At 41.9% G+C, this 8,278-nt stretch overlaps 1 long non-coding RNA gene across 1 annotated transcript in view; it reads right to left on the bottom strand.

Annotated features, from left to right (window-relative positions):
• Nucleotides 1-3,068: 3,068 nt before the first annotated feature.
• LOC129146080 (uncharacterized) overlaps nucleotides 3,069-8,278 on the bottom strand; it is a 46,332-nt gene continuing 41,122 nt past the window's right edge. Inside the window, exon 3 of the long non-coding RNA XR_008552489.1 lies at nucleotides 3,069-3,576. This is a non-coding gene — a long non-coding RNA (uncharacterized LOC129146080). The remainder of the gene's footprint in view (nucleotides 3,577-8,278) is intronic.

The following is an 8,278-nucleotide window of genomic DNA, read 5'->3' as shown; positions in this document are numbered from 1 at the left end:
GCTGTGGAAACAGAGCATCCAAACCACGGCTCTTTCCTCTCCTCCCGAAGGGGTGGTTCCATCCCACCGCCACCCCCACGTAGAGGCCTGGCCTCTCTCGTTTTCACTAACAAAGACGTGGGGTACAGACTTATCACGTCCCTATTGTGGGTTCTGAGCAGGAAGGAGGCCAGGACCAGCCGCGAGCACTGGTGGTCAGTTCGTGATGGGGAAGAGGTTCCGAGAAGAGGAGGCTGCCCAGGCTTGTCAGTGTCCTCCTCCGTCCAGCCAGGGTCCCCGGCTGCCCAGCGAGCTGGCTCTCAGAAAGGGGTTGGTTTTTGACTTGTGGAATTCAACCCTTGCCTGAATTCAGTAGCCATAAAATGCTGCTGAAAGAAAAGTAGGGGGTGGGGGGGGGGTGTTAGTGCAAGGGCAGCTGGTTGAGCCCCTCTAAACTCAGCTGAGTAAATGAGGGGTTTCTCTTAGCTGGGAATGGTTTCTTCACCTAGGAATGGCCCTGGCACTTCACTTCATCTGTCCACGAACCCTATGAGGTAGACACTGTCATTAGCCCCATTTTACAGATTTAGAAACTGACACTTAAGAGACATGGAGAAGCCTGCCAAGGTCATGAAGCTGCCTACCGGGCAGTGGGAATTCCAGCTCATTCTGCCTGATCACAGTCCATGTGAGTTGTGCCCCTGCAGACCTACCCTGGCCTCAGACCGTACACAGCCGCCTCAGGAAGCCCGTGTGCTGTGCTCAGTCACCACATTCCCCTCCTGATACCGGGTGCTTCTCATCGTCAGGATGGTTCTCTAGAGTTCCATGAACTGCTCCTGGAAAAGGAGAAATGAACTCACTCTGACCTTACACAGCAGAGCTCAAAAGAGGGATATCTTCTACCACCTTCGGGAGAATGTTCCATTGTGGCATCACGGTTACCATGGTGTCACCAAGCAAACGTCTAGACATGGGGACTCAGGAGGAGCCAGGATGAAAAGACTGCCTATTTTCTAATCTTGGCAGGGCTGTTCTGGAAGCCTGGCTGTGCCTGGGTCTGGCTGAGAAGACATCCTTTCACACGACCACGAAGTCCTGCCCCGTGAGGCTGGGTCGCTACCTCCCCAGCACCCGCTGGTGTCAGACTACATGGAGGAAGCCCACGGCCAGGGTGGGGTTTTTCCCACCCTGTCAGCATTCTTACACTCCCAGTGTGGTTTCCTGGAGGCCCAGCCCAGTTTTCTCTAGCCCCAGGGCTCACAGGTCCAAGCAAAGAAAGTGAGTCGGCTAAATCATTGGGCCAGATGGGATCTGTGCTCTGGCCACTGCGAGCAACTTTGGTTTCAGCAAAAATACCAGACTCGAGGAAAGTATTGACAGCTTTGTGGTAAAATATAACTGCAGAACCAGCGGTTTCTCGGGCTGCGGGAGAGATACTTATTGGACGAATCAGTGAATGACAAATGAAGGGGAGGGTGGATGGGTAGAAAGTGAAGCCTGGCTATCTCCTCCCCCTTGCAATGCCCCCTACCCTCTGTGTGTCCATCACCTTAACACTGAGCAGGGGGTTGTCTTCTACCGGGAGGAGAGAATGGGCAAGACTTCGGCAGAGGGAGGTATGGAGCAGATCTGGCAATCTGTTCCGCATCGCTGGCCTCAAACCAACTTTTGCAGATATTTTCTTGTTCACAATTCAGATGAAGGGATTACCCGAGCCTTCCAGATGAGGACCTGGTGGTTCAGAGTGGGGAAGCCACACACCTACAGATTTGCAGGGAGGACTCTTACCCAGTTCCTTCCAACTCCAGGGTGATGACCACCTTCAAGTCTGAGCATCTCAACCTGGACCACATACTGCCTGTTTAGGGGACATTGGCTGAAATGATGACTGGACAAAGTCAGGGGCTGCTGTCAGTGAGTGGGGATGATGAGGTCAGTGCATAGTCCCCCACTTTCTCTAGATCCCTGTTTACATTCCTCCATGCAAAGAAGTCACATGTAGGCCAACGGAAACTGTTCTCACAGGAATGATATAGCAGAACTTCAGTAAGAATGACTCAGAGCCTGGCAGGGGTCAAGCATTCTCCCTGGTGCCTGCTTGCTGGTGCTCAAAACCTGGAAGGTGAAGATTTCTTCTGGGAGACAGAGTTGGATTTCTAGTCTACTTGGTTGCTTTTCTCTCTCGAAAACCTATCTGTTTCATTGCAGTTTTGGAATATGGTTTTTAAACCTGTCAAGGTAGAGCTCTACTCTGTTTCAAAAAGTCTTGTCAAATTAGAGCAATAACAAAATAATCAAGTACTTTCCAAGTGTTGTTTCCTTCCTCGTCATCATCATTGGTTTGCTGGATTGTTAAGCAAAATGTCTACTAGCTCAAGTAAGTCACTGTTATTACTCACCTACACGGTAGGTCTTTGATATTTGCAACATCCTACAGATACTTTTGAATAGGAATTTTGTCGTTAGCTTATGCTTCTTCTCTTCATTAATGTCAATGCTCATTGAAAGCCTCCTAACTATGGTAGGATGGGTACAATGAGGAGCATAACTTTGAATCATGTTTTTGTCATTTAAATATCTTCACTTTAGAAAAAATGATCAAGAATTTTAAATTCAAGAAAACATTCTAATGCTCTCATTCTAGGAGGGAATCTATAATTTATTTACCAAAGAGGCCACTGAGCTTGCTTCGAAAATGACAAAAATGCCTTGCCAATTTTATTTTCAGATATCTATGCGGATTTGCAAGTTTTTCATGTAGAAACATGGACTGTTTTCATCCTCCTAAAAAGGCTTAAAACACTATCATATTTATCACATTCTTAACTCCCAAAAAAAGAAATTGTGGGCAAGAGGTTTTCAATTTTTATCAAAATGAAATGCATCTCATTAAACACACTCACTGAGAGTTACATTACCCAATCAACAATCTTGAAGATTGGCTGAGAATGAACAGGTGCACCACGTAAAGCTGTGTCCATTAATATAAATTTCTCTAATGAAAATGTTGGATTTGAAGCTATTCAATGTAAAAGAAACATTTTTAAAATTTTATTTCTTTTTTTTTTAAAGATTTATTTATGCACACAAGAGCTGGGGTGCAGGCCAGAGATGTGGGGGGTGAAAGTATTCACCAGAGTCAGATTGGGAACAGAACAGGTGGATTAACTGAAATACGCTGCTGAGGGGAGTAGTGGGTGAGACAGGAGAGGTCTGCTGCACCATGTGGGTTGTTCCCTGGCCAGGGATCGAACTAATGTTGCAGTGGCTGCAGATAGCTTCACAGTCCTGTGTCTTAACCTCTTGTGCCACCAGCGGGGCCCCTGTCTTCAATTTCTTTATGGTGTTTTGGAATAAGCAGAGGCCTTCATTTGAATAAAATCAAATGTATTATCCTTATACACGTAGGGCTGTTTGTCTTGTTTAAGAACCCCTTCCCAAGCTCGGCATCAGAGATCTAGTCAGCTTCTCAGTTTTTCAAACTTTAAAGTTTTGTTCTGCAGTCTGTCTGGAATCGTCTTTGTGTGTGGTGTAGATGCACATCCGGGTATCCAGTTGTAGCAGCAACACTTCTCCATGGGTCTCCAGTGTGATCTGAGACACAGAGAAGTTTCAAATGTGCTTAGGGCTGTTTGAGATCTTGCTTCTGTTACACTGGTCACTTTGTCGATCCAGTGCTATTTCCTTATGAAATCGTACGTATTATTTCTTTGTGTAAGACTTAACATCTAGGAAGGCAGGTATTCCCACCTGATTCTTTTCCTTTATTAATGTCTTCACTGTTCATATGTTTTAGAATCAACTTGGAATACACACACACACACACACACACACAATCATACATAATCACACTCACACAAATAAAATTTGAATTAGAGTGCATTATAGGGACTCCCTGGGGGCGCAAGGGGTTTTAAGATGCAACCTATGAAGCTATCCGCAGCCACTGCAGAATGAGTTTGATCCCTGTCCAGCCAGGGAGCTACCCACATGCTGCAGCAGACCTCTCCTGTCACACTTGCTGCTCCCCTCAGCAGTGTATTTCAGTAGATCTGCCTGTTCTGTTCCCCACCCTGTCTCTGGTGAATCTTCTCACACCCCACCTCCTGTACCTCTGGCCTACACCCCAGTTCTTGTATGCATAAATAAGTAAATCTTAAAAAAATGATGTGCATTATATCACTAGATCAAGTTGTAGAAAAATTAACATGTTTACACTATTGAATCTTCTCTAGCAGCATACAATATCTCTCAATTTGATTAGGTCTCTTAAGATTTTTCAATTAAAAAAATGTCTTGTACATCTCTTGATAAAATTTATTTCTAGGTGTGTTACACTTTTTGGTTGAAATTAAATGATATTTTCTCTTATGCTTTTTTAACCATCTCTTACAAAACATCTTAATTCTAATAGTTTATCTGAAGATTCTTTTGACTTTTCCATGTAAAGAATTGTGTAACATTTGCATATCATGACAATTTAGTTTCATCTTTTTCTGTTGTTCTGTTAGATTTTATTTTTTTTTTCCTTGTCTCACGTCCCTGGCTAATTCCTCCAGTACAAAGTTGAATCAAACAGGTAATAGTGGGCATCATTCTGTTAGTCAAAAGGAAGGTTTCTAATACTTCTTCATGTAGAATAACGTACAACAGAAATTGCTAAATATATTTACTTAATTAGTTTAACCACTTTTTATTTCTAGGTTTTGTTTTAATAAAAGTCTAGGATTGCATTTTGTCAAGTAAGTTTTGGCCTCAATTATGTTTTTTCTTTCATTTTATTGATATGACTAATGAAGCTTATAGATTTTCTCAAATCATAGCCCTCTTGAATTTTAGGGATTAATGGTTTTTTTTTTTTTAAGATTTATTTATTTATGCATACAAGAGCTGGCGTGCAGGCCAGAAATGCGGGGGTGGGGGGTGGGGTGAGAGAGGATTCACCAGAGACAGTGGGGAGCAGAACAGGCAGATCCACTGAAATACACTGCTGAGGGGAGTAGCAGGTGAGATAGGAAAGGTCTTCTTTGCCATGTGGGCCACCTCCCTGGCAGGGAATTGAACTTGTGCTGCGGTGGCTGTGGATTGCTTCATAATGCTGCCGCTTTACCCCTTGTGCCACCAGGGAGGCGCCAGGGGTTTATCTTTTTATACACTACTATTCACCAATGTTTTGTATAAGATTTTTGATGTCTATTTTTGTGAATTTGGCTAGCCTCTAATTTTCCTTTCTTGTTCTGTCCTGATCAGTTTTATGGCTTGTGGAATTGGTTGAGGAGCTGGAAATGATCTGTTCTCTGAAAATGTACAGAACTCATTTGAAAACTATCTAGGCCTGGTGTTTATTTATGAGGAGGTTTCTAACAGCTGGTAATTTTTTGCTCACATAGGGTTGGATAACTTAGTTATCTAGTTTCTATTTTCTTTTTTATATATTAATTTTTTTTTAAAGATTTATTGATTGATTGATTGATTGATACATACATACAGGCACTGGGTACAGTCAGAAGCGCGGGAGGGTGAGAGAATTCACCAGAGCCAGAGCGGGGAGCAGAGCAGGCAGCAGGACCGAAGCACACTGCTGAGGGGAGCAGCGGGCGGCAGGAGAGGTCTGCGCGCCATGTGGGACCCTCCTCCAGTGGCCGGGGAGCAGTCGGGGATCAAACCGGCGCCGCAGAGGCCGCGGGCAGCTTCGCAACCCAGCGCTCAACCGCTGCGCCACCGGGGAGGCCCTATATTAATTTTTTTATTTTTACACAATTGTTCATTTTTAAACAATGTCTGCTTTCCCCCACCCCCAGGTATAGTCCCCATAGAGTTTCCTTCACCAATGCACCCGTGCACCATCACCTCAGTCCCTGTGCTCCTCCCTCCCTCCCTCTGATCCCTCTCCCTCCTCCTTCCTTGCCGTATGTCTCTGATTTATAATTGTCCATTTTTGCTTTGTTGTGTATTGTACTGTTATTATTTTTTTACACTAACAGCTGGTAATTTTTTTTTAATGCTCTTCAAATTAGCCTGTAATTTGAGACTCATTTGAGGCAGCATTGGTAGATTATGGTTTTCTAGGAAATTTTACCTTTTATATTCATTTTCGAATTTATTGAACATAAGGACCATAGGGCTCACTCTCTCTTAAAATCTCTATTGTAAAGGTCAATTCCCTTTTCACTCCTAATACTGTTTACTCATGCCTCCATCTGTTTTTCTGTTTCTCCAGAGTTCCATTTTATCTGTCTTTTCAGGATAAACTTTTGTCCTTCGTGATCTTCTTTTTGTTTTTTGGTAATTTATTTTAATCTTTGTTTTCTAGTAATACTAGCATCTTTGTTATTACTAGTTCCAGTATTGGTTTATTACTTTATATCTTTGTCTTCCTGTTAATTATTTTCTGCTTTTTTATGTATTTATTATCTGTTGTCTCCCACCTTCTTTGGGTTTAACTTATGCCTTCTTTCTAAATCTTAGGCCCAGACATTTAGTCTATTATTTTTTGCCCTCTTTCTTTAAAATAAGCATTAGGAATATGTATTTCTTTTAATTTCCACTTTCTTGGCACCTCTTAAATTTTGATATATTGCATTTTCCTTATTCTAGATATTTTAAAATTTCCATCATTATTATTATTTTTTAAAGATTTCTTTTACTTACATAAGAATCGGAGTAAAGGACAGATGCTGGAGAGGGTGAGAGGATTCACTAGAGACAGAGCGGGGAACAGAACAGACAGACTGACGAAATACACTGCTGAGGGGGCAGCGGCCACGACAGAAGTCTGCTCACTATGTGGGTTGCTCCGAGGCTGGTGGGGATCGAACCGGCACTGCAGAGGCTGCGGACAGCTCCACAGTGCTGCGCTCAACTGCCTGCGCCACCAGGGAGGCCCCATCATGATTATTTTTTGCTCTTGAACCTACTTTAGAGGCGTGCTTTTTAATTTTCTAAAATAACTTCTTTTACTTAACTTTTGATACCCATTTCTAACCCAATGGGCTGGAGACTATGATCTATGTGATAATGAATCTTCAACATCTCTGAGACTTGCTTTGTGACCTAGTATATGACAAGAAATTGTTTAACTCTTCATGTTCGCTTGAGGAAAATGTATTGTCAAGACTCACCAATTAACCTTGATCTTGCTGATTATTCTGTTCAAGTCTTCTTTATATTTCCCAAGTTTTTTGTCTAGCTGGCCTATCAATACTTAAGAAAGGTACCTCTTGTTATGATGGTGAATTTGAACTTATTTTTACTCTTATGGGGGACAGCATTGAAATTTTACAATGCACAGTCACCTCTAACATTAACTATTATCCTAACTACCCTGGGATGATACTGCAACTTTAAAATGCTTTAACTTCTTGGTCCTCCCTGGTGGCGCAAGGGGTTGAGCACCACACTATGAAGCAGTCCACAGCCTCTGCAGCACGAGTTCGATCCCCGTGTATGTATAGATGGATAAATCTTAAAAAAAAAAACAACAAAATGCTTTAACTGCTTTTTCCCCCACACACCATGATTTACATGCTATTCTTGTTTTATATTGCAGTTATTTTACTAACTCACATACATTATTTTACTCAGACAATAATCATTTGAATTTGAATAATATGAACTATGTTAATCACTCATCATTCCCTTTTCTATCTTATATCTATATATTATATCTCTTCCCTGAAGAACATGCTTTAGAATTCTCTTTAGAACTTTTTCCCGATGGTAAGTGTTTTCAATTTTACTAGCCTAGGTCTGTCTCTATACTCATTTCTTGAAAAAATGAGTTTGATAGCACACAATTCTAGGTTTAGTGTTATTTTCTCTCAGTTCTCTGAAGATGATCTTTCCCTGTCTTCTGAATTCTATTCCTTTCATAACCTGCAACCTAGTTGCTGTGGTTTTATCTATCCCTTCTGGCCCTTTTTAAGAGCCTCTTGTCTTTGGTATGCTATGCTTTCATTAAGGTGAGTTGAAGCATGGATTTCTCTTTATTCATTCTGTGTAGGACATGTTAGGCTTCCTGACTTTGTGCACTTATATTTTCTTATAGATTCTGGCACTATCTCAGCTATCTTTTCAAATATTGCCACCTCTTCCATCTCTCCATTCTTTATTTTTAGGACTCCAAATAGACCTGTGTTAGAATTTCTCACTCTAACTTTTATATTGCTTACTATCACTTTCATATTTTTATTATTTTGTCACTCTGTGCTGCATTCTGGGTGATTAATGTGTACATACCTTCCTGTTTACTAATTCTTTCTTCATCTCTCTCTAATTTTCTATTCAACCACCCTCT

Source organism: Talpa occidentalis, unplaced genomic scaffold, assembly GCF_014898055.3.
Source record: "Talpa occidentalis isolate TD23 unplaced genomic scaffold, MPIMG_talOcc4v2.1 talOcc4.17, whole genome shotgun sequence".
NCBI lineage: Eukaryota > Metazoa > Chordata > Mammalia > Eulipotyphla > Talpidae > Talpa > Talpa occidentalis.
Note: the sequence above shows the minus strand (reverse complement) of the source record. Positions and strands in the feature narration are given on the sequence as shown.